The 23,084-nt window shown below is 44.8% G+C and overlaps 1 protein-coding gene and 1 pseudogene across 1 annotated transcript in view; one reads left to right on the plus strand and one right to left on the minus strand.

Annotated features, from left to right (window-relative positions):
- Positions 1-1,373: 1,373 nt before the first annotated feature.
- CTNNA1 (catenin alpha 1) overlaps positions 1,374-23,084 on the plus strand; it is a 183,073-nt gene continuing 161,362 nt past the window's right edge. Inside the window, exon 1 of the mRNA XM_039464507.2 lies at positions 1,374-1,489. The gene's annotated coding sequence lies outside the window, so the exon portion shown is untranslated. The remainder of the gene's footprint in view (positions 1,490-23,084) is intronic.
- On the minus strand, positions 18,275-18,662 carry LOC101039395 (large ribosomal subunit protein P1 pseudogene; annotated as a pseudogene).

The raw sequence follows: 23,084 nt of genomic DNA on the forward strand, positions 1-23,084 counted from the left end.
TGACCAGAGGGATAGAGCTACAACTCAGGTTCCTCAGATTTGTCGGCGGCGGTGGGGGGAACAAGCTCGGAGGGAAGGATGAGCTGGGGGCTGGACGGGAACAAGCTCAATAAGGGACATCTGCTGTGGTGCCTCTTTTGTGTGTGTTTTGTAAATGTTCTCCCGGCAAGGTGGCTCACGCCTGTAATCCCAGCACTTTGGGAGGCTGAGGAGGATGTCTTGAGTCCATGAGTTTGAGTCCAGTGTGAGTGTGCAGTTCCAGTTACTCCGGAGGCTGAGGTGGGGAGGGTTGGTTGTCCAGGAATTTGAGGTTGCAATGAGCGGTGATTGCGACACTGCACACCAGCCTAGGAGACAGAGGAAGACCCTGTCTTAGAAACAAAGACAAGAAAAAAGCCGGGCGCGGTGGCTCACTCCTGTAATCCCAGCACTTTGGGAGGCCGAGGCGGGCGGATCACGAGGTTAGGAGATTGAGACTTGGCTAACAACGTGAAACCCCGTCTCTACTAAAAACACAAAAAATTAGCCGGGCGTGGTGGCAAGCGCCTGTAGTCGCAGCTACTCCTTAAGCTGAGACAGGAGTATCGCCTGGACTTGTGAGGCGGAGGCTGCAGTGAGCCGAGATCGCGCCACTGCACTCCAGGCTGGGCGACAGAGCGAGACTCCGTCTGAAAAAGAAAAAAGAAAGAAAAAGAAATGTCCTTAAGAGGGCTTCGGGTGTCCGCATCTGTGGAGTGAGGGGACGGGTTAGGTGAATTCTGGGGGCGCTTCCACCTCACATTATGAAAGGATGAAAGGTCCTTAGAGTCAGATCCTAGTTTGACTCTGTCCCGAAGCAGTGAGGCCTTTCCTTGGCCTCCTCTTCTCCTTAAACCAGGGAGTGGGCCTAGATCACTCTGCTAGGAGCCTGTGGCTCCGGGACACCTGTGGCTCCGGGACACCTGTGACACTCTCGAGGAGAGCGTGCCCAGGACCCCGCGGCGCCGCGGCGCGTCTCCGGGACTCCGCAGGTGTAAGGGCCCGCGCCCCGAGCCTCACCTGTGCGCCGAGCCGTGACTCACCTGCCCGCCCCCGCCCCGCTCGCCCGCGGGCTGTTCCAGGAGTCACCGCTCCTCCTCCCTCTCCGGGTCACTCCCGGCCTAAGCTCCCACCAGGGGTCGGGGAGGAAAGAATTCTGAGGTGGGCGGCGGAGAGGAAGAGTCCCTCGGGGGTCCCGGGCCGGCGTTGCCGGACTCCTCGCGGTGGGGAACCTGAGCGGAGGCCGTAACGGCCGGGAAGAGCGGGCGGGGCAGCAGCGGGAGGCGCCGGGAAGAGCGGGCCGGAGGGAGGTGCCGGGAAGGGCGGGCGGGGCCGGGGCCGGGGCCGCGCGGGGGCGGGGGCAGGGGCGCCGGGCGGCCCATTTCCTCCTCGGAGCTGGACTGGAGGGAGACAAAGCAGCGGCCGTCGGCTTCGGGCCTCCGGAATCCAGCGCTCGCCCTACTCGCCGCAGGTAACTTTGCACCTCCCTCCCCGCGGGCGCGGGCTCTCTGGCCGGGCCCAGCGGGTCCTTGGGCCGGGCCGTCCCAAGCTAGGCCCCGCGAGCGGCTGGCCGGTGGGCGGGTGGGGCGCGGTCTCTTCGGCGACGTCGCCGGGAATTGGGCTCCGGGCGGGCGTGGGGTCCGCGTCGGGCCGGCGGCCCCTTTCCCCGCGGGGTCCGAGTCTGGGACCCGGACGGGCGCGGCCGGCACTTCCTGGCGCTCGGGATGTCGGGGGGCCGCTGCGGCTGGGGAGGAGAAGCCACAGGCCCAGTGCCGCCGCCGCGTTTCGTCTTGGAAAAGTTTTCTCGCGGTTTCCAAACTTTGTTGCCGCGGCCTCCGCGCGCGCGCCTGTCCTGCACCGGGCCCCTCGGCCGCCTTCCTTCCGTGGGGCGGCGCGTCTGGGAGCCGCTTTCCGGGGAAGTGATTGTCGTCCGGTTTCGAGGCTTCCCTGCCCCCTCCGCCTCCCCAGCCGCCGAGACTTTCCCGTGGGGCGGCGGCGCGGACGCTGGCCCCGCGAACCCGGAGGCTGGAGCCCGGGGCCCGGGCGTCTCCCAGACGTCCTCGCTACAGCGAGGCGTGCCACACCCGTGTGGACTTTTGGCGTGACCGTCCACCTGGGCTCAGGGATTACTCAGCCTTTCTGGGTTTTTTGTCGGTTGGACGAACTTCGCTTTCGGCCCTAGTTTTCGGGAGTGGCATTCGAGATTTTTTTTTTTTTTTAAATTGTTGTTGACTTTTAAAGGAGCGTGTATGTGCGTGCGAGTGTGAAGCACTTGTTGGAAAAAATGTTGCCTGAATGAATGCCTGACCTTTGCTTGGCTGCAGTGGCTTCCCAGTAATGCAGACGGCGGTTGGCCCAGTTCCAGGGTTGACTCCCTCTTAAGTCTTCTTGCATCTTGGTCAAAAAAACTTTTTTTTGTGCCTGTGTTCTGTACATAATTTACAATTATTTGGAAAAGAGCGAGATATGTTAAGTCTCCAACTAAATTCGAGGCATTTTATAGTTATGATGAGGGAAATGCTTACATCATTGTATTGTTGGGACAGGATAGGCATTTTGTGGAGTGGATATTTGTGTTTAGTTAGAAGTGATTTTTTAAAGACTGGACAGGTTGGTGTTACTTTAAGGTACAGAATTTGTAAACCAAATTAATTAGGATGTGTTATTTTGTTTTACAGGAGGAATGAGTCTAGGAATTATCCATAGTTTCTGCCTTATTTACACATCTGGACTTTTTTCTTTTTTCCTTTTTTTTTTTTTTTTTTGAGACTGAGTCTCTCTCCGTCGCCAGGCACCAGGCTGGAGTGCAGTGGCGCGATCTCCGCTCACTGCAACCTCTGCCTCCCGGGTTCAAGCTATTCTCCTGCTTCGGCCTCCCGAGTAGCTGGGACTACAGGCGCGCGCCGCATGCCCAGCTAATCTTTGTATTTTTAGTAGAGACGGGGTTTCACCATGTTGGCCACGATGGTCTCGATATCTTGACTTTGTGATCCGCCTGCCTCGGCCTCCTAAAGTGTTGGGATTACGGGAGTGAGCAGGAGTGAGCCACCGCGCCCAGCCCCATCTGGACTTTTGAACAAACTTTTTTTTTTTTTTTTTTTTTTTTTTTTTAAAGACAGGGTCTCGGCCGAGCGCGGTGGCTCACGCCTGTAATCCCAGCACTTTGGGAGGCCGAGGCGGGTGGATCACGAGGTCAAGAGATCGAGACCATCCTGGTCAACATGGTGAAACCCCGTCTCTACTAAAAATAGAAAAAATTAGCTGGGCATGGTGGCGCGTGCCTGTAATCCCAGCTACTCAGAAGGCTGAGGCAGGAGAATTGCCTGAACCCAGGAGGCGGAGGTTGCGGTGAGCCGAGATTGCGCCATTGCACTCCAGCCAGGGTAACAAGAGCGAAACTCTGTCTCAAAAAAAAAAAAAAGGTCTCACTCCGTTGCCTGGGCTGAAGTGCCCAGGCACTTCCCAGCACCATCACAGCTCACTGTGGCCTCTATATCCTGGGCTCAAGTGATCGTCCCACCTCAGTGTCCCAAGTAGCTGGGAGTACAGGCGCTTGCCACCACACTCGGCTAATTTTTGTATTTTTGGTAGAGATGGGGTCTCGCTGTCTTGGCCAGGTTGGTCTTGAACTCCTGGACTCAAGTGATCCTTCTGCCTCGGCCTCCCAAAGTGTTGTGATTACAGGCCTGAGCCAGGGCACCTGGCCCCATCTGGATTTTTATTCAGTTAAAGGACAATTTTTTAATCATCTTAAGAGCTCACAGGGTAACAGAGGAGGCACACACGCCTGGTGTAGTATGGAGAGACCACAGTAAGTGCCAGTCTCTCTGTTAAACTAATAGTTTCATTAGTACTAATGAAACTGATTTAACTACTGTGTGAATCAAATCTTACCTAATACTAAAAAAAGAAACTTGTGGAGGCACTGAGAGGGGGCCAATAAGTTTTATTTGAGTAAGTCCAGAAAGGCTTCCAGGAGGCAGTGGCATTTGATCTGGATGAAATGTGAGTACGTTTTTTAAAGTGAAGGGAGAAAGTCATGAGAAGCATAAAAGGGCATAGGAATTGAGGAATTGTGGTATCACTGTCCTGATTTTCTTTTCCTTTTGGCTCATCTCAGTTTCTTTCTTTTCCTTGACATCACTCTTTCCTCTCATACCTGGGGTTCTTTCCAATGTCTCTTTGTTCTCTGTACCACTGATGTAGCATCATCTTCATTCCCATCATTGATAATTTAATTACTTCATACAGTGACTTAGAGATGAGAGGTGCCCTCTTCTTCCACGTTGAGAGTCACTGCTCTGTGCAGCCTCTTCCTAAAAGCCCAAGCTTTTATTTTTAGTGCAGATGTGTCTCCTGATGCACATGGTCACCTGAGCATTGGGAAGCTCTTTGGATGTCCCAGGCTTCTCAAACTCAAGGTGTCCAAAATGGGGACTCTTTTCTCTTCTGGAGACATGAACCAGATGTGGAGATTCAGAATAACTGCCTGGGTTTTGGGACTTTTTCTTTCACTTTTTTTCCTTCCTTCCTTCCTTTCTTTTTTTCCTTTGTTTGTTTCTTTCCTTTTCTTTTCTTTCTTTTTTTTTTTTTTGAGACGGAGTCTCCTTCTGTTGCCAGGCTGGAGTGCAGTAGCGTGATTGTACCTCACTGCAACCTCTGCTTCCTGAGTTCAAACGATTCTCCTGATTTAGCCTCCCAAGTAGCTGGGATTACAGGTGCAAGCCACCATGTCCAGCTATTTTAAAAAATTTTTAGTAGAGACAAGGTTTCACTGTATTGGTCAGGCTGGTCTCGAACTCCTGACATCAGGTAATCCACCTGCCTCAGCTTCCCAAAGTGCTGGGATTACAAGTGTGAGCCACTGCGCCCGGCAGGTCTTGGGATTTCTTTGAGAAAGTAACATCACTGTGGGACATGACAGATAGCCCTGATTGTTGCGGGTGGTGGTGTGTGCTGGTGAGGAAAGGGACAGAAGAAACAGGGCCCTCTCTTGTGTAAAGGTCCTGAGACAGGAAAGACTACATGTATTTAGAGACTTGAGAGAAGACCTGTGTAGCTTGAGTACTTTTGGGTGGGGAGAAAACTTCACATGAGATTGCCTGAGAAGGCAGAGGCCATGAGAGTTTTATTCTAGAGGTGTAAGAAGCCATTGTAGGGAGTTTCACCATCTGATTTCCTTTTTAAGACTTTGCTAGTGCTTGGCGAAGGCTTGTGTTTGTGTGCATGTGGAAGCAGAGAATTGAGCTAGGAAGATGATGGAGTTTGAGGTGGTAGGGATGAAGAGAGCTGTATTTTGGAGAAATGAGACAGGACTTAAATATGGATTGGGGCTGGACAGGGTCTCTCTGTCACCCAGGCTGCACTGACATGATCACAGCTCACTGCATCCTCCGCCTCCCAAGCTCAAGCAATCCTCCCACCTGAGCCTCCTGAGTAGTTGGGACTACAGAGCCTGTCACCATTCCTGGTTGATTTTTTTTTTTTTTAAGAGGTTGGGGGCGGGTGGGGGGGGTCTCACTAACTTGCTGAGGCTGGTCTTGAACTCCTAGCTTCAAGTGATCCTCCCAACTCAGCCTCCCCCACCAAAAAAAAAAAACAAAAAAAAACAGGATTATAGGCACTCAAGCCTGGATGACAGTGAAACCCTGTCTCAGAACAAACAAAAAGAAAATTTACCATTGAAAGTATTTTTAAGTGTTTTATGCCTCAGTGGCATTACATAATTCACCATCCATTTTCAGAACTTTTTTTATCTTCCCAAACTGAACTGCTGTACCCATAACAATAGCGCTCTATTCTCCTTCCCTTGGCCCCTAGCAACTACCATTCTATTTTCTTTATTTTTTCCTTCCTTTTTCTGCCCATTCTTTCCTCCCTCTTTCTCTTCCTCTTATTCTCTCTCTTCTCCCTCTCTCTTTCTTCCTTTCCTTCCCTCCCCCTTCCCCTCCCCCTCCCTTTCTTCTCTCCCCCTCCTCCTCCCCTCTTCCTCCCTTCCCCTCCTTCCTTCCCTCCTCCCTCCCTCCCTCCCTTCCTCCCTCCCTCCCCCACCTCCACCCCAGGCTGGTCTCAAAATCCTAGGCTGGTCTCAAAATCCTGGGCTGGAATGATCCTCCTGCCTCCCCTGGGTATAATTTTTTAAAAATGTAATTCCTAAAAAGTCATAGTAAGCAATGAAGTTACCTAGTAGGGTGTTTCTTGTTATTATTATTAATATTTATTAATTTATTATTATTATTTTTGAGACAGAGTCTCTGTTGCCCAGGCTGTAGTACAGTGGCAAAATCTCGGCTCACTGTAACCACTGCCTCCTGGGTTCAATCGATTCTCCTGCCTCAATCTCCTGAGTAGCTGAGATTACAGTCAGCTGGTACCACGCCCGGCTAATTTTTGTATTTTTAGTAGAGATGAGGTTTCACCATGTTGGCCAGGCTGGTCTTGAATTCCTGACCTCAGGTGATCTGCCTCGGCCTCCCAGACTGCTGGGATTACAGGCTTGAGCCACTACACTGACCCTATTATTGTTAATTTGCCATTGATTATATGTCTATTACCTGATAAATTATGATTCATTCCATCCTCCCTCTTTTCCCCTCCCTCCTTCTTCCCCTCTTCCCCCATCCCAGGCTGGTCTTAAAATCCTAGACTCAAATGATCCGCCTCACCTGGAAATAATTTTTAAAAAATGTAGTTCCTAAAAGGCCATAATAAGCAATGAAGTTATGTGGTGGGGTGTGTCCTGTTATTGTTAATTTTCCATTATATGTCTATTCTGATGAATTATGATAACATGAATAACATGCTCTTAGGAGTTTTTGTTTTTGAGATGGAATCTTGCTCTGTCACTGAGGTTGGAGTGCAATGGCCTGATCTTGGCTGACTGCAACTTCTGTCTCCCGGGTTCAGGTGATTTTCCTGCCTCAGCTTCTGGAATAGCTGGGATTACAGGTGCCTGCCACCATGCCCGGCTAATTTTGTATTTTTATTAGAGACGGGGTTTCTCCCTGTTGGTTAGGCAGATTTCGAACTCCTGACCTCAGGTGATGCGCCTGCCTTGGCCTCCAAAAGTGTTGGGATTACAGGCATGAGCCATAGTGCCTTGCCAGGAATTTTTAATCTTATGAGACTCAGACTGAAAGTTTGAACTTTTGTTATCTGTGTCATGAATAAGATGATTTATAATGGATATTTTAGGCCGGGTGTGATGATTTACACCTGTAATCCAGCACTTTGGGAGGCTGAGGCTGGTGGATCACCTGAGGTCAGGAGTTTGAGACCAGCCTGGCCAATGTGGCGAAACCCCATCTCTACTAAAAATGCAAAAATTAGCTGGGTGTGGTGGTGCACGCCTGGAGTCCCAGCTACTTGAGCGGCTGATGCTAGAGAATTACTTGAACTAGGAGGTGGTAGGTGCAGTGGGCCAAGATCGCCCAATTGCAGTCCAACCTGGGCGACTGAGTCCATCTCAAGGAAAAAAAAAAGGATATTTTAACTTTTGATGTAATAAAATGCTAATTTATTTTTTCAATTATGCAGTGCTGGGCAGAACATGTTTTTATCCATAATAAGTGGGTCATTATTTAGTATCTTCTGTTCACCGTGATACCTGACTCATTTCTTTGCCTGCAGCAGGTAGCAGGTACTAGTCAATAAATATTGAGTAAGTTATAATAGATATGGTATGTATAGGGTTGTGCCAGGTTGATACAGGGGTGGAAACATGGTTTGATTCCCAGCTTATTAAAATTTTTCATTTATAAAACTCATGCTTTACGACCTAGAGAAATACTGTTAACGTTTTGTGTATATCCTTTAATATTTTTTACAGGCATGTATATTGACTATATATAATTTTTGTAAAAACCAGATTTTTCTTTATGTGCTCCTTTGTAACCTGCTGTCCACTTAATCATAACTGGAACGTTTCTCTATTAGTAAGATTAACTTTTATATATCACTAGGAAGAAATGCTGCCAAATAAACTAGGAAATGCCGTCGATTGTCAGATATATTTAGATTTTAGATGTGAAATGTTAAAAAAGTGAAATAATTTGTGCTTTAGAATTGATGAAATATGATTAATTTTATAATGCTAACACAGCATGTTAATGATCCCCTCCTATTCCATTCTGTAGCTTTTTTAATCAGTCCTCTCTTGGACATTTAGTAAGCTTCCAGGGCTGCTTTAGTTTGTAGCTAAATCTTTTACCTATCCTTGATTATTGTTACTATTTTTTCCTTTGAGACAGGGTCTTGCTCTGTTGCCCAGGCAGGAGTTCAGTGGCACTGTCATGGCTGACTTTAGCACCTGCGCCCAGGCGATCCTCCCACCTCAGCCTCCTGAATAGCTGGGACTGTAGGCATGAGATACCATGCTTGGCTATTTTTTTTTTTAAAGATCATTTCTTTAGGATAACTCCTTAGAAGTAGAATTCTTGAGGGGAGAAGTATGCTATTTAAAAAATATATAGTGATTAACAAAAATAAAAGAAAAACAAAACAAATGTATAGTGATTAAACAAATATAACCTAAGATTTAGCATTTTAACTATTTTAAGGTGTGTAGTTCAGTGGCATTAAGTACATTCACAGTATTGTGGAACTGTTACTTTTCACTTCCAGAACTTAATGGTGCCTTGCAAGTTTCTTAGGCTCTCTGTTCAGTCCTTTTTCTTTCCCTTCCTCAGACTCCATAATTTCAGTTGCCCTGTTTTCAAGTTCATTGATTTATTCCTCTCACAGCTCAATTCTGCCTTTGAATTCCCCTGGTGACGTTTTCATTTTAGTCATTGTACTTTTCAGCTTTATAATTTTTTTTTTCTTGCTCTGTTGCCCAGGCTGAGGTTCCAGCAGTGTGATCTTGGCTCACTGCATCCTCTGCCTCCTGGGTTCAAGTGATTCTCCTGTCTCAGTTTCCTGAATAGCTGGGCAACAGGTGTGGACCACCATGCCTGGCTCATTTTTGTATTTTTAGTAGAAATGGAGTTTCGCCATGTTAGCCAGGCTGGTTTTGAACTCTGGCCTCAAGTGATCTGCCGTCCTTGGACTCCCAGAGTGCTGGGATTAAAGGCATGAGCCACTGCACCTGGCTGATATTTTCATTTTTAAAATACATTATTGTCTTGATTTTTCCCACACCTCCCTTTAGTTTTTTGAACGTCTTTAAGACAATTGTCTTAAAGTCTTTGTCTAGTAGGTCTACTATCTGGTCTTTCTCTGGGACAGTTTTTAAATTTTTTTCTTTTGAATGGGCCGTACTTTCCTGTATCTTTGTATGCCCCATGACTTTAATTTTTTTTGAAACTGGGCATTTGAATGTAGTGATGTGCTAACTCTGAAAATTGGATTCTTCTCATTCCCAGGGTTTGCTGGGGTTTTTTGTTCGTTTATTTGTTACAGTCTGTTACTAAGGACTTCTCAGGTCTTTTTTGAGCCTGCACCTTACCCTGGGCATGCACTTTGGTAACTTTTCAATCTCCTTATCTCCCCCTCCCCCTCATTGCTTTTGAATATCATAGTCTTTACAGTCTAGCTCCTAAAGAGGAAAAAAGAAAAAAAGAAAAATAAAAGAAGTAAGGGGATGGGGACCATTGGCCCATTAAATTCCCAGAAGTCTACTTCAGCTGGAGGGGAAAGGCTTGCAGTCACGGAGTGAGTGCAGTAATGGCTGTCCTTCTCTGTCTACTTATTTCTGATTTGAAGGAGCGATCAGCAATTAGAATACAGATCCCTAATATTTGGAGGTCAGGGTCCTTCCTTATTGCCCCCCTGGGGCTCCCACAAGCTGCTTGCAAGCTGTTTCAGGAATGCATTCTAGGTTGTCTGCCCATGACCGGGGAATGGGATAGCTGCTGCTGAACTAAGGGCTGAAATTGACCAAAATTAACCCAATTTACTGTCCCAGTCTTTACTTGGAAGTTGCAAGCTTTCTTCAACAGTCTGCAATTACAAAATACTTACATCAGACTAATTATGCCAGTGTAATTGTCTAGGTGGGGAGACGATCTTGGTGTTTCCTACTCTACTGTTTTAGAATCCAGAATCCTCTCCCAGAATTTTCTTTCTTTTAAAGGCTAATGGTCCATTATTTGTATGTATATGCCATATTTTGTTTATCCATTCATACTTTTTTTTTTTTGAGGGGAGACAGAATCTTGCTCTGTTGCCTAGGCTGGAGTGCAGTGGTGTGATTTTGGCTCACCGCAATCTCCACCTCCTAGGCTCAAGCGATTCTCCTGCCTCAGCCTCCCAAGTAGCTGGGATTACAGGTGTGGGCCACTACTGCCCACCTAACTTCTGTGTTTTTAGTAGAGGTAGGATTTCACCATGTTGGCCAGGCTGGTCTCGAACTCCTGACCTCAGATGATCCATCCACCTCAGCCTCCCAAAGTGCTGGGATTGTGGCCGTGAGCCACTGTGCCTGGCCTATTCATATGGTGATGGACATTTGGATTATTTCCAAGGTATGCTACTTTTTTGTAGCTCTTAAATTGTTTCCAAATTCCTCTCCAGAAATGTGCTTAATCATCACCTGTGGTACATCAGGTTATTTTCCACTTTAGACATTCTTGATCTAATATCTGAGTACTTGAAGTGGGTACTGTTGGCTCACTGTTGAATGAAGCTGAAAGGGAGGGTTTTGATAGCAGGTCACACTCCTTTGATAGTAGAGGAAATGTCCCTTGTGGTGGTTGGATATATAATAAGTTCTTGAAAGCCACATGCTGGTGGTGGTGTCATCCAGAAAGAATTTGGTGCTGAATTTCTGTGTAGGAATGTTCCTTGTCAGGGATGTTGGGGATCTGCCTTCTTAACTGTAGTCCTTCGTCAGTCTCTTCAGAGGTTGATGCCCACTTAGCTCTCTCTTGAAGCAGATATTCTAAGTAAATAATATTTTGTACTCCTTATATTCTGTGGTTTAGTTGTATGTACATGCTGTTGTGAAAATAATTCGTTTGACTCCTTTATATCTTGATTGTGGAGGTAATCACACAACTGTTATTTTTTATTTATTTATTTTTTTTGAGACGGAGTTTCGCTCTTGTTACCCAGGCTGGAGTGCAATGGCGCCATCTCGGCTCACCGCAACCTCTGCCTCCTGGGTTCAGGCAATTTTCCTGTCTCAGCCTCCTGAGTAGCTGGGATTACAGGCATGCGCCACCATGCCCAGCTAAATTTTGTATTTTTAGTAGAGACGGGGTTTCACCATGTTGACCAGGATGGTCTTGATCTCTTGACCTTGTGATCCACCCGCCTCGGCCTCCCAAAGTGCTGGGATTACAGGTTTGAGCCACCGCACCCGGCCAACTGTTATTTATTTTTTGAGACAGAGTTTTGCTCTGTCACGCGGTCTGGAGTGCAGTAGCATGATCTCAGCTCACTGTAACCTCTGCCTCCTGAGTTCAAGTGATTCTCCTGCCTCAGCTTCCTGAGTAGCTGGGATTACAAGCAGGTGTCACCACGACCTGGCTAATTTTTTTTTTTTTTTTTTTTCCTGAAACAGTCTCACTCTCTGGAGTGCAGTGGTACTATCTTGGCTCACTGCAGCCTCTGCCTCCCGGGTTCAAGCAATTCTCCTGCCTCAGCCTCCTGAGTAGCTGAGACTACAGACACACGCCACCATGCCCAGCTAATTTTTGTATTTTTAGTAGAAACGGTGTTTCACCATGTTGGCCAGGATGGTCTTGATGTTTTGACCTCATGATCCACCAGCCTCAGCCTCCCAAAGTGCTTGAATTACAGGCGTGAGCCACTGCGCCTGGCTGACTCGGCTAATTTTTTTTTTTTTTCTTTTTTTTTTGAGACAGAGTTTCGCTCTTGTTACCCAGGCTGGAGTGCAATGGCACGATCTCGGCTTACCGCAACCTCCGCCTCCTGGGTTCAGGCAGTTCTCCTGCCTCAGCCTCCTGAGTAGCTGGGATTACAGGCACGTGCCACCATGCCCAGCTAATTTTTTTTTTTTTTTTGTATTTTTAGTAGAGACGGGGTCTCACTATGTTGACCGGGATGGTCTCGATCTCTTGACCTCATGATCCACCCATCTTGGCCTCCCAAAGTGCTGGGATTACAGGCTTGAGCCACCGCGCCTGGCTAATTTTTGTATTTTTAGTAGAGACGGGATTTCACCATGTTGGCCAAGCTGGTTTCCAACTCTTCACCTCAGATGATCTGCCTGCCTCCTAAAGTGCTAGAAAATCAGGCTTGAGCCACCTGCCTGGCCCACACAACTGTTTTTAGAATGGTGTATGAGAGAGTGAATTTTCTTGCACATAAAAGGTAAAAAAAATTTACTGAAAAAAATTTTAGGGGTGAGTTTGGCATTCTATATGGAAGTAAGTAGTGAAAAACGTGAACCTAATTATTCTTTCTACTTTGCTTGCTCAAATCATTTTTCTCTCAAGTGACTAAAGCCACATACTTTGAAGTCTTTCTGTTGTTGTTGAGACAGGGTCTCACTCAGTCATCCAGGCTGGAGTGCAGTGGTGCAATCATGTCTCACTGCAGCCTTGACCTCCCAGGCTGAAAGTGATCCTCTCACCTCAGCCTTCTGAGTAGCTGGGAGTACAGGTGCCTGCCACCATGCCTGGCTAATTTTTGCGTTTTCTGTAGTGACAGGTTTGCCATGTTTCCCGGGCTGGTCTTGAACTCCTGAGTGATCCACTTGCCTTGGCCTTTCAAAGAGCTGACATTACAGGCATAAGCCACTGCGCCTAGCTCACTTTGAAGACTTAAAGAAATTTTGGTTATGCTATGCATGTTGGAGGATTTAAGTCTTATTGGCACCTTCTGTTTTTTATAAGGAAAAAAGTTAAAGCACATCAGGCATCTAGAAGAGTCTCAGAGAGCAGCAGTTTCTGAAACTTGCCCAGGTATGCCTGCTTCCAGGCCTTGAAGATGTTGCGTGTACAACTTGGTGTTCTGTTCTGCACCCCCACATGCTGTGGGCCTGGATTGAGGACCAACAGTGTGGGGAATTAGTCTGGTGTGACTTGCCTTGTCTCATGCTGTTTGTTCACTGGTGGGAGCCCTATACTGAATTACCCATTATTGAAAGTCAAAGCGTGCAGAAAGAACCACTCTTCAAAAATAAAATATCAACATTTCCCTTTCTCTGTTGGAGCCTAAAGTTCATTATTTTCTTTAGTTTTTTTTTATAACTATCACACTTTTTTTCTCCATGTGCAAGTATGCCACAACCCTGTTTCTAATGGAGCTTGAAATTAGCATGCATTTCCATTTAGTTGTTGATGGACTGTCACCGATCAACCACTCTTTTTGACTGGAATATAATTTGTGTTTTTTCACTGGCTGCAAGTTTGCAGTAATGCATATAATGTAAATAACAGTTCAAAGGGCAACTTCGGATATTCTAAATACTTATAACATTTGCTTGTTTGGAACAATATTGTATGAGTCGTGTGATGGGATTTTTAAAATGTCTGTCTTTTTTTCATGTTCCTTTTTTTTTTTTTTGAGGAGTTCACTTTTTTTTTTTTCTTTTTATTAGGAGATAGGCTTTGGGAGATGATTAGGTCATAAGGGTGGGACCCTCATGGAATAGGATTACTGCCTTATGAAAGAGACCCTGGAATGTTCCCTCATCCCTTCTACCATGTAAGGGTACAGTGAGAAGACTGCTGTCTGTAAACCAGAGAGTAGACTCTCACCAGACACCAAATGGATGGACCCCTTAATCTTGGACTTCCTAGCCTCCAGGACTGTGAGAAATAAATTTCTATTGTTAATAGGCACCCCGTTTATGGTACTGTGTTATAGCAGCCTGCAGAGACTAAGATACTTCCATATAGAACAGGATTAAGATTCATTATTCTTTTTTTAATTTTATTTTTAGAAAGAGAAAAAGAATAGTAAGAAAAAGAATAAAGAGGAAGAGAAAGAGGAAGAGGGAGAGAGAATGGGGCTATTGCTTTGTTGCCCGGGCTAGAATGCAGTCTAAATATGGGTATGCCTATAATTGTCCTTAATAATGGAGACATGAAAGAAAATGAGGGAAGAGAATAACAAACAAGGAGCCAACCAACATTTCGTTTAAACTTCTAAGTTGATATGATGTGGTACTGATAAGAGTGTATATTTTGTGTAAAGTGGAGAGTTCTATAAATGTTAATTACATTTACTTGTTCCAGATCTGAGTTCAAGTCCTGGATATCGTTGTTAATTTTCTGTCGCATTGATCTGTCTAATGTTAATGTTGAAGTCTCCCACTATTATTGTGTGGGAGTCTAAGTCTCTTTATAAGTCTTGTATGTCTGGGTATTCCTGTATTGGGTGCGTGTATATTTAGGATCTTTAACTCTTCTTGTTGTTGCGTTGATTCTTTTATCATTATATAATGTCCTTCTTTGCTTCTTTTGATCTTTGTTGCTTTAAAGACTATTTTATCAGAGGCAAAAATTGTAACTTCTGCTTTTTATTTGTTTTTGCTCTCTGGTTGGTTGGTAAATCTTTCTCCATCCCTTGTTTTGAGTCTTTGTGAATCCTTGAATGTGAGATGGGTCTGGATGCAGCATACCAATGGGTTTTAGTTTTTTGTCCAAATTGCCTGTATGTCTTTGAATTGGGGAATTTAGTCAATTTAAATTTAGAATTAATAATGATATATGTGAGTTTAATACTGCCATTTAATCTTAGCTGGCTATTCTGCCCATTAGTTGATGTAAATTATTCCATTATATTGATGTTCTTTACTTTTTGGTATTTTTTAGAAAGGCTGATACTGTTTGTTCCTTTCTATGTGTAGTGGTTCTTTCAGAAGCTCTTGTAAAGCAGGCCTGGTGGTGATGAATTCTCTGAGTGCTTGCTTGTTCACAAGAAACTTTATTTTTCCTTCACTTATGAAGCTTAGTTTGGCTGGATGTGAAATTCTTGGTTGAAAGTTCTTTTCGGCCCGGCGCGGTGGCTCACGCCTGTAATCCCAGCACTTTGGGAGGCCGAGGCGGGTGGATCACGAGGTCAAGAAATCGAGACCATCCTGGTCAACATGGTGAAACCCCGTCTCTACTAAAAATACAAAAAATTAGCTGGGCATGGTGGCACAGGCCTGTAATCCCAGCTACTCAGGAGGCTGAGGCAGAAGAATTGCCTGAACCCAGGAAGCGGAGGTTGCAGTGAGCCGAGACCGAGCCATTGCACTCCAGCCTGGGTAACAAGAGCGAAACTCCGTCTCAAAAAAGAAAAGAAAAAAAAATAAAAAAAAAAATAAAGAAAGTTCCTTTCTTTAAGGATGTTGAATATTGGTCCTCACTCTCTTCTGGCTTGTAGGGTTTCTGCTGATAGATCTGCTGTAAGTCTGATAGGCTTCCCTTTGTTGGTAACCTGACCTTTCTCTCTGGCTGCCCTTAGTATTTTCTCCTTCATTTCAACCCTGGTGAATCTGACGATTATGTGCCTTGGAGTTGCTCCTCTTGAGGAATATCTTTGTGGTGTTCTCTGTATCACCTGGAGTTCAATATTATCCTGCCTTACTAAGTTGGGAAATTTTTCCTGAATAATATCCTGAAGCGTATTTTCCAGCTTGGATTCATTCTGTTCGTCACATTCAGGTACACCTTTCAAGCGTAGATTAGGTCTTTTCACATAGTCCCATATTTCTTGGAGACTTTGCTCGTTCCTTTTTATCCTTTTTTCTCTAATCTTGTCTTCTAGTTTTATTTCATTGAGTCGGTCTTCGACCTCTGATATCCTTTCTTCTGCTTCATCAATTCGGCTGTTAAAACTAGTGCATACTTCACGTAGTTCTTGTATTGTGTTTTTCAGCTCCATCAATTCACTTATTTTCCTCTCTAAATTTTGTATTCTTGTTGACATTTCGTCAAACCTTTTTTCAAAGTTCTTAGTTTCTTTAGATTGTGTAAGAACAAGTTCTTTTAATTCACAGAAGTTTCTTATTATCCACATTTTGAAGCCTGCTTCTGTAATTGGAACACACTCGTTCTCCATCAAGCCTTGTTTCGTTGCTGATGAGGAACTGGGATCCCCTGCTGAGGAAGAGGCGTTCTGATCTTGGGTATTCTCAGCCTTTTTTGACTGTTTTCTTCCCTTCATTGTAGATTTATCCATCTGTGGTCTTTATAATTACCGTCTTTGTAATTGGATTTATGAGTGGACGTCCAACTTATTGATTCTCAGCGCCGAAATCTGAGCAACCCACTGTGCCGACTAAATCAGCGGCGTTAAGATTGATAGTGCTTTTCTGATTCTGCACCAAGAACCGACACTCTGAGGCGCCGGCAAAACCGCCTCGCCGGTCACAAGAGTCGCGCTGGCGACCCGTGGGGCTCCTCCGCTGGGAATCTCCTGGTGCGTGAGCAATAAGAATTCATGTGAAGGTGTGGCGTCCTCTCGTTCTTTGCACTTTCACTGGGAGCTACAATCCTGAGCTGCTAGTGATCAGCCATCTTGGATCTCTCTCCAAGGAGTTCACTCTTGTTGCCCAGGCTGGAGTGCAATGATGCAATCTTGGCTCACTGCAACCTCCGCCTCCCGGGTTCAAGTGATTCTCCTGGCTCAGCCTCCTGTGTAGCTGGGATTACAGGAGTCTGAAACGATGCCCATCTACTTTTGTATTACTTAGTAGAGATGGGGGTTTCTTCCATGTTGATCAGGCTGGTCTCGAACTTCCGACCTCAGGCAATCCGCTTGCCTCAGCCTCCCAAAGTGCTGGAATTAGAGGCGTGAGCCACCACACCAGGCCTCAGGTTCCCATTTTATTAAAATGGGAACTGTATTGTGGAAGTTACTGTAATTTTCATCTTTAAGAGATTATTTTATTTTAGACTAAAAGGGCTTAACAAGACAAATTTGTCTTTCTTAATTGCTAATTTAAAGGCTAGTTTTTTTCCTGGATTGCTTAGGTTTGACTATTTCATTCCATTATATCAAGCTGTGAATTTCCTTCATTTTCTTGTTCTGAGGTTTCATTATTAAATATTGTCAAAAATAAGTGGATCATCAGCTGTCTTGAAAGCATTTTATTGCTGTGGTTTATTTTATTTTGTCAGTATTTGACATTTTGAATTGAAGATGTGAGTTGGAAGCTTGGTTAATTACCAAGTTACATAATCCTGTATTTGTTTATTAACCAGGTTAGACTACAGACTGTTCTTGAAACTGAAAGTGCTGTTATAAGTCAGAAAACACATTCATTATGGCCTATTTCAAATTAAATGAAGGATAGAGCCTTTGATAGAGCATTTGCCCTTTGTGGCTCTGATACATGCTTGCTTTCTAGGCAGAGATGCATTGTTACCATTTTCTGATGGTATGTTGAGTGTTTTGTTAGGTTAAATATTTCAGTATTAATCCAAACTTTTTTTTTTTTTTTTTTACATAAAATCTCAAAAAATAAGGTCACCTACGCTGGAGTGCAGTGGTGTGATCTCCAGCTCACTGTAACCTCCGCCCCACTGGGCTCAAGCTGTCCTCCAGCCTCAGCTTTCTGAGTAGCTGGGATCATAGGTGTGTACCATCACACCCAGCTAATTTTTTATGTTTTTAGGAGAGACAGAGTCTCACCATGTTGCCCAGGCTGGTCTCGAACTCCTGAACTCAAGCGATCTGCCCACCTTGGCCTCCAAAATGCTCGGATTATAGGCATGTGCCACTGTGCCTCCAAACTTTTTTTTTTTTTTTTTTTTTTTTTAGCATACAATACTCATGGTTTATTATATAAATCCAAACCTGAAAAGTCGAAATTTCCATTCAGGCTACTGTCAAACAAAAACAGCTGAGTTTTTGGAACACGGGTTTGAATCTTGTTTTATCCACTTTGTGTAACTGGGGACCTTAATAGTTTATTTTCTGCATTCCTTCAGTGTTACTGTAAAACTCCTAAGCATTAGATGAGACATTACACAGCTGGTTCTTGTTGCCTGACAACCTTGGTATGTAGCAGTCAACATTCTTCATAGGTTCAAGTTCTTAGGCAGGATTGTATAGGGTAATTACCCAGGAGGCTTTCTAAAGCTGAGGTCTGTATTACCCTCTGCTCCCAGCGTAGAGGACATACATTACAATCATCAAGTTTATACAGGTAACCTGGACAAAGCATCTGCTCTGATCCTTCCTCCTGCCACCCCAGTGCAGTCTTCAACACTGTACCACGAGGTGCCGTCTTGTTAGGTGACAGGGAAAAATCCAGCCTGTGTCATGTCAGAATAGGTTGAAAGCCAATATTAGAAAACCGTGACCATTTTTGCAGAACACATTCCAAAACTATGGGCAAGACCAACAGCAGTTAAAGTTCAGTTTTTTATTGAACACATTATAAAAGGGGTTTAGTCAAAAAGACCAAAGCCCATATCATCATTAGACTCCTCAGATTCTTCTTTCTTTGCTTCCACTTTCTTCTCAGCTGGAACAGCAGCAGTGGAGGGGGCAGGACCTCCTGCTGGTGCAGCACCAGCTGCTGGAGCAGGCCCACCAGCCCCTATGTTGCCGATGAGGCTCCCAATGTTGACCTTGGCCAGGGCCTTTGCAAACAAGCCAGGCCAAAAAGGTTCAACATTTACAACGGCTGCTATAATGAGGGCATTGATCTTATCTTCCCTGATGGTCACCTCATCGTCGTGCAGAATGAGGGCCGAGTAGATGCAGGCAAGCTTGGAGACAGAGGCCATGGTGCGGGTGAGTATGGGGCTAGCACTGCCGGACATGGTGCTAGTCGCCAGATGAAGTGACGGCCTCACCCCAACCCAGCCTTAGCATCCTCGGAAGGACCGAGCACCTTGGCGGCAGCTGAGGAAAAAAGACTCCAAACTCGTAATCAGGGTTTGTGAAATACGATAGTGCAGTGAATAAGCTAGAGGCTGAAAGGGAGAGATATGTTTCTATTACTGATGAATCAGTGTTTTTGGGTGTTATATTCCTGGGGATCTTTAAATTGGCATAAGGTTTCATGAGGGATTCATTCATTACCATTCTCTTGCTTCTGTGGACCTGGGTTATCATGTTTTTAGAAAAGCTTTGGTGTGACTCTCAGGTGTGTCTTTAGAAACCTGCCATTTTGGAGAAAAGTGACTAAATGAAGTGTGAGTTTGATCCCTTGGGAGGGAAAAAAAAAGTCCAAGGAAATGGAAGATGGCAACTTTTGAGAGAAATTTATTTTGGGGTCTTTAAGACCAGTGAAAGATGTGATTAGTAGCTTTGAGTCAGTCTAAAGCAGTAGTTTGCTGTTATCTTTTGTTATTATTATTATTTTTGAACTCTCATTCTGTCACCCAGACTGGAGTGGGAGTGCAGTGGCATGATCTCTGCTCACTGTAACCCCTGCCTTCAGGATTCCAGTGATTCTTCTGCCTCAGCCTTCGGAGTAGCTGGGATTACAAGTGCCTGCTACCATGCCTGGCTAATTTTTTGTATTTTTAGTAGACACAAGGTTTCATGATGTTGGCCAGGCTGGTCTTGAACTCCTGACCTCAAGTGATCCACCTGCTTCTGCCTCCCAAAGTGCTGGATTTATAGGCAAGAGCCACTGTCTGGCCATTTTGCTTATCTCAATTGCATTGGGAAGGGCTCACTTAAATACAGTACATTTATGAAGTCTGCCTTGCAAAGCAGTGTGCTGTGTACTGGAGAGATGTTAATGTGTAAGCCACCATTGCTAACCCTAGGAAATTTATGAACTCAGGAGATGAGGTTTGGCAAAATAACTGATAGATAGGAATTGGCAGTTTATGCCCATTTTTTTTTTTTGCTCACCTGTAATGAGAGATATTTATTTCTTTGTGCATATGTCAGTGTTGCTAGATGAAACCTAAAGCACTTGAGCTAATTCAGTTAAACATATATTGAGTGTTAGATGAAAGTTACCACGGTCAAAAAAACCATGATGCATGTGCTCAAAAGAGCTCAATTTCATGGAAGGCGTGCACGTGTGCACGTGCGCGCGCACACACACACATAAAACACACAATAGTGCTATGTGGCAAGTGCTGGGGGATGTTGTGTCTTTTCGTGAGTTCTTTTTGTGAGGCAGAGATGACAGATGTCTGAGTCTTGAAGGAAAATCAGTAGCTTTCCAGTTGGAGAAGACTTGAAGGGTGCTCTGGGCAGAGGAAGTTATGTGTAAAGATCCGGAGGCATGCACATATACTGGGGAATATTTTCATGGAGTGGAGATGGGTTATAAGGCTGACAGGCTACTTTAGGCAAGGCTTATGGGAGTTTTGGCTTCATTTTGTCTGTGCTGGGGAAACAATATCATGGGTTTTTTTTCCCCCCCCAGAGGGAGTGACCCAATGATAATGATAACTGGGGCTCCCTGAGGAATGATTGGAAATTCGAAGACTTGCAGATACCAGAGATAACAAAGACCTAGGCTAGAGCCCTGAGAACAGGAAGGAGTTAGCAGGCTGAGTGAGGTGTGTACTGAGGTGCAGAGGAGAAAGAAAATGAGGCTAGTCTCCTTCTAGGGACCCAGTTTGGTGGAACTTTGGTCAGCAAAGAAGGGGAAGGCCACAGTGGGAATATACTGGAGAACAGAGGGGATGCTTGATTTGGGGCTCATGGAGTTTGAGGAACTCAGCTCTGCAGTTAAGTGCGTGGAGAAGTCCTGTGCTTGTGAAAATGCAGCTCTGGTGAAGGCATGTCTCGTCCCCTTCTTACCTTTACTGGTAACTTGAAGAGGCAGGGTTTGCTCCTTTACCTTTGTTTTTTAGGGGAAGGAGAAAAGGGGTTGTTTCCGTAAGAGTACAATGGGTCCAAATATTTTTAAGATAGGAAGTATAAAGCTCAACCCTCTAATGCCTTCTGAATTTCTTAGCTTTTCTTTCTGCTTATTCTCTGCCATTTCACTGTGCATCCTTGATTTTTCACTCACTGTGGTTCCTGGAAGGTTCTGGTGTTCTTTGGCACCATTGCCTTTCGCAACCTGAAGCAACCTCCCTCCCCCTAAAACAGTACATCAGAAACTCAGTGAGGCCTTCCTATTTGGGGACTGTCTTTTGGGGGCTCCTGGAGCACTTAGAACATTATACCTTCTATTGTATTGTAACTCTTTTCCTGTATAGACTATGTAAGCATTTTCCTCCCACTTTTTTGGGGGGAACATCTTCAAACCTACAGAAAAGTTGAAAGAAGTACAGTGAGCACTTGATTTACCAGCTGACCAACTGTTAACATTTTTCGAATTTTCTCAATTACTCTATGTAAACTTTACTTCTGAGTCATTTGAAGACCTCATGCCACTTCACTCTCCAGCATGTTATTCTGAGGAATAACATAACAGGCCCCCCTGATAATACTATCACACTCAAGACCTTTTACATTGATATGGCAACATGTAATACCTTTTAAAGAGCAATCTGAGGGGTTAGCATTGGCTCTCCCTGGGAGCTCTTGAGAAATGCAGAATCTTAGGTCCTACCCTAGACATACTCAATCAGAATCTGTGTTTTAACAAGATCCCCAGAAGTACTGATTATTTGTACAGTCCATGTGCAGATTCTCCCAGTTCTAGTGATATACTTTATGGTTTTTCTTTTTCTTCGTCTTTTTTTTTTTTTTAAATCAGGAATCCATAAAAGATCACATATTGCATTCGGTTGTTATGTGCCTTTAGCCTTCACTTCCAGCTTCCCCACTTGGGACTGTGACATTTTTGTAGAGTTTATGCCAGTTTTGTAGATGTTCTACATTTTGGAATTGTCAGATAGGTGTGATGATTTTTTTTTTGTTTGTTTTTTGAGATGGAGTCTCACTCTGTCACCCAGTCTGGAGTGTAATGGCTCGATCTTGGGTCACTGCAATCTCTGCTTTCTGGTTGAAGGATTCTCATGCTTCAGCCTCCCAAGTAGCTGAGACTACAGTCATGTACCACCACACCCAGCTAAGTTTTGTTTGTTTGTTTTTAGTAGAGATAGGGATTTATCATGATGGCCAGGCTGGTCTCAAACTCCTGACCTTCAGTGATTGACCCACCTTGTCCTCCCAAAGTGCTGGGATTACAGGCATGAGCCATCATGTCTGGCTTTTTTTTTTTTCTTTTTTTAATGGAGTCTTGCTGTGTTGCCTAGGCTGGAGTACAGTGGCTGTTTGCAGGCACAGTCATTGCATGCTAAACTCCTAAACTCCTGGATACAAGTGATTTTTCTGCCTCAGCCTCCCTAGTAGCTGGGACTGTCGTGCACGTCTCTGTACCTGGCTTGATGTTTCTTTCTTAAGGCATTCATTGGGTCAGGTTGTTCCACTGGTGATGATGCTAAGTTTAAACACTTGGTTAAGTAGCATCTTCCAGATTCCTGTGTTATAAAGACAGAATGGTCTTTTGGTCTTATTAATTAATTGCTGCAGTGATCTGCTAGCAATTTCCAATTCATCTTTCTGTCTGTGGCATCTATCGAGATTCCTGAACGTAATTGGTCAGTCATTGATGAATGGATGACTAAATAGGTCATCCAAGATACATACTACAAGTTTTAGAGGCTGTTTTTTCTTGTTTTCTTTTTTTAGTTTTTATTTTTGTAGAGACTGGGTCTCCACAAAAGACACAGGCTGGTCTGGAACTCCTGGGCTCAAGCGATCCTTCTGCATTGGCCTCCCAAAGTTCTGGGATTACAGGTGTGAGCCACTGAGCCTGGCTCACTCTTGTTTTCCTGCTCAGTCTGGGTAACTTCTCAGACTCTCTAGTCAAGTCTAGGCATCTTTTTGCCTGGCTCTCCAACAAAAGTACCTTACTCTTCTTCCTGTGGGCTTCTTAGCTGTGTGAAAGGTTTCTCCTCCCTTAGTCCCATTGTGTTTTTAAATTTGTATTGATTAATTGATTGATTGAGAGGGCGCATTCCGTCGCCTAGGCTGGAGTGCAGTAGCATTGTGCCTCCAGTCCAGATGCTTGTTTCACATTCTTTTCTTTTTAGACTAGTCATCCAGTCTCATGGAAACAGGGACTTTCCTCTTGATCCGTTAGCAGTTTTTATGAAGGCTTGATACAGCTTCTATAAAATGCTTCTGTTGTTAATGGTCTCAACTATAATAAGATGGAAGCTAAGGAAATGAATGTAGATATCCAGTCCATACAGCAAACTGTCACTTCACCTCAGGAGCTTGTT

This window comes from Saimiri boliviensis, chromosome 1 (genome assembly GCF_048565385.1).
Source record: "Saimiri boliviensis isolate mSaiBol1 chromosome 1, mSaiBol1.pri, whole genome shotgun sequence".
NCBI lineage: Eukaryota > Metazoa > Chordata > Mammalia > Primates > Cebidae > Saimiri > Saimiri boliviensis.